At 44.5% G+C, this 2,500-nt stretch overlaps 1 protein-coding gene across 1 annotated transcript in view; it reads right to left on the minus strand.

Annotated features, from left to right (window-relative positions):
* The window catches only part of LOC113428249 (uncharacterized), a 22,591-nt gene that overhangs the window by 6,994 nt on the left and 13,097 nt on the right, over nucleotides 1–2,500 (minus strand). The gene's annotated exons all lie outside the window — the stretch shown is intronic.

Below are 2,500 nucleotides of genomic sequence, written 5' to 3' on the forward strand. Positions count from 1 at the left end.
TGTGAGATAAATGCTAGGTAATAGATAGACAGATGATATACAGTATAGTAGATGACTTCTATAGTAGAGAGAGAGAAATAGATGGACAGATTATATAGATTGATAGACATAGACAGCAAAAGATGAAAGAGAGAGAGAGAGAGAGAGAGTGGTGTGTGTGGGTGGGTGGGTGGGTGAGTGTGTGTATGTGTGTGTGTGTGTGTGTGTGTTGGGGATGTTCAGATTGATCACCAAAGGAGACTTGGCCTAATTCACCGTATACGTTTTCACTCTGACTGTCCCTAGGATGTTACTTCCCTGAATCAGGGTCCTTGACCTGAGAAGCAATGGTGGGATTCAAAAATGTTTTACTACCAGTTCTGTGGGCGTGGCTTGGTGGGCGTGGCAGGGGGAGGTTACTGCAAAATCCCCTTTCCCTCCCCACCTCCCTAACCTGCTTTCCAGCTCCGTTCTCCTGGGCAGGGCAACCAAAGGAGACCCAGCCGATCAGCTGGGACTCGATGGGAGGCAGAGAAGAGATGGGGGTTGGCGGCGCCAGTCAGAGGTGGGATTGGCTGGTTCTCCCAACTACTCCAAATTTCTGCTACTGGTACTGCTACTGGAACTGGCTGAATCCTACCTCCGCTGAGAAACTACATCCCCATTCTATCCTCCCCCCCCCGTCCCCCCCACCCCCAAGGAAGGGTTGTATCTCTGAGCATCACCCCAACCTCCTCTATGGGCCTTTTTTTCCCCTAACAGAAGCCCCTGGGCATGCGAAAGTCACTCCACCCGACTCTGCTTCTCTTGCTACCCATGACATCTCTGGAAGTCAGCACGGGAACAAGTGGTGGGGGGGCATGTTGAGGGAGATTGGTGGGGGCAGCAGAGGGGACAGGGGGGAGGAGTGGGTGGGCGGCAAGACTTTCTCTCTTCTAATGCCGCATTCACTCAAGGGGCTCGGCAGGAACGCAAACTTTTGCAGCCGGAGTTGTCAAGACTCCGAGGGGTGAGCTGGCAACTGCATCCCCAAGGCTGTTTTGGCACTCTAGGTAGGAGTCCAATAGTGACCACAATATGATCGACTTTTGTCTCAACATACATCCACACAATCACCACAATGATGTAATCCCCTATTGTAACTTCAAAAAGGCAACTATGATCTTATAGACAACGATCTCTCATCCCTTGATTGGCAATCTCTATTCACTGGATGCAATACCGTTGAAGACCATTATAACATATTTTTACTTGAAGTCAAAAGAGTCATCAAACTATATGTACCAACAACAACTCCCAAAACAAAACAAAAAAGCAGATTACCCATATCAATAAGGAAACTTCAATCCAAAAAGAGATCACTCTGGCGGAAAAACAAATCTGGTCACGTTGCCAATTTCAAAAACCGATACAAAAATCTATGCCACCAGATAAAGACCGAATGCACCAATTATCACATTAAACAAGAGGAAAACCTTCTAAGCACCAATTCCACCCGCGCTTTTTACAATTTTGTAAACAACAAACTAAAAGACTCAAGGTCCATCCCTCCTTGATAGGACCTGATGGTAAAGACTGCAACGACGACACCATTAAAGCCAACATCTTTAACACATTCTTCGGCTCAGTATTTGTAAACAGCAATGGATCATGCCCAATATTTCCTAGCCGTACTCACAGATAACAACAATGATCTAATACATATCGATTTCACAGAAGACAATGTTGAAAAAGCAATACGCAACCTAAAACCATCTCTATCTATTGAACCGGATGGAATATGTGCCTACTTCTTAAGAAAGCTATCCACTGCCATAGCCAAACCTCTAAGCATAATCTTTGAAAAATCTTTCAGAACCAGCTCCTTGCCTAACCTATGGTCACAAGCCACAGTCATCCCCATCTTCAAAAAGGGAGACCCAAGCCTAGTTGAAAACTACAGGCCAATCTCCTTATGCTGCATCACCTGTAAAGTCATGGAATCAATTATTAACCAATCCATCATCCTTCACTTAGAGACAAATAACCTACTCTCCAATAAACAATTTGGTTTCAGGAAAAACTATCCTGTAATCTGCAACTCTTACACTGCAAAAACATATGGACTACACAACTCGACCAGGGCAAAGCAATAGACGCTAATCTACATAGACTTCTGTAAAGCCTTTGATTCAGTGGTACACGACAAACTACTCCCTAAAAATAAAATCTTATGGTATCTCTGGACAACTGAATAACTGGATAGAAGCATTCCTGTCAAACAGACAACAAATGGTCAAAATCGGAACGCCCTATCAAATCCAGTACCTGTCAATAGTGGTGTTCCCCAAGGCAGTGTTCTAGGACCAACTCTCTTCATACTCTACATAAACGACCTCTGTGATCATATTAAGAGCAATTGCGTTCTCTTCGCTGATGATGTAAAGCTGTTCAATACCACAGACAATACTGCTACCCTACAAAAAGATCTTGACTATGTATCCGAATGGTCAAACAAATGGCAACTTCAAATCTCAACAAA

This window comes from Notechis scutatus, chromosome 4, assembly GCF_049901735.1.
Source record: "Notechis scutatus isolate UNSWTSFEM ecotype Mainland chromosome 4, rNotScu1.2, whole genome shotgun sequence".
Classification (NCBI taxonomy): Eukaryota; Metazoa; Chordata; class Lepidosauria; order Squamata; family Elapidae; genus Notechis; species Notechis scutatus.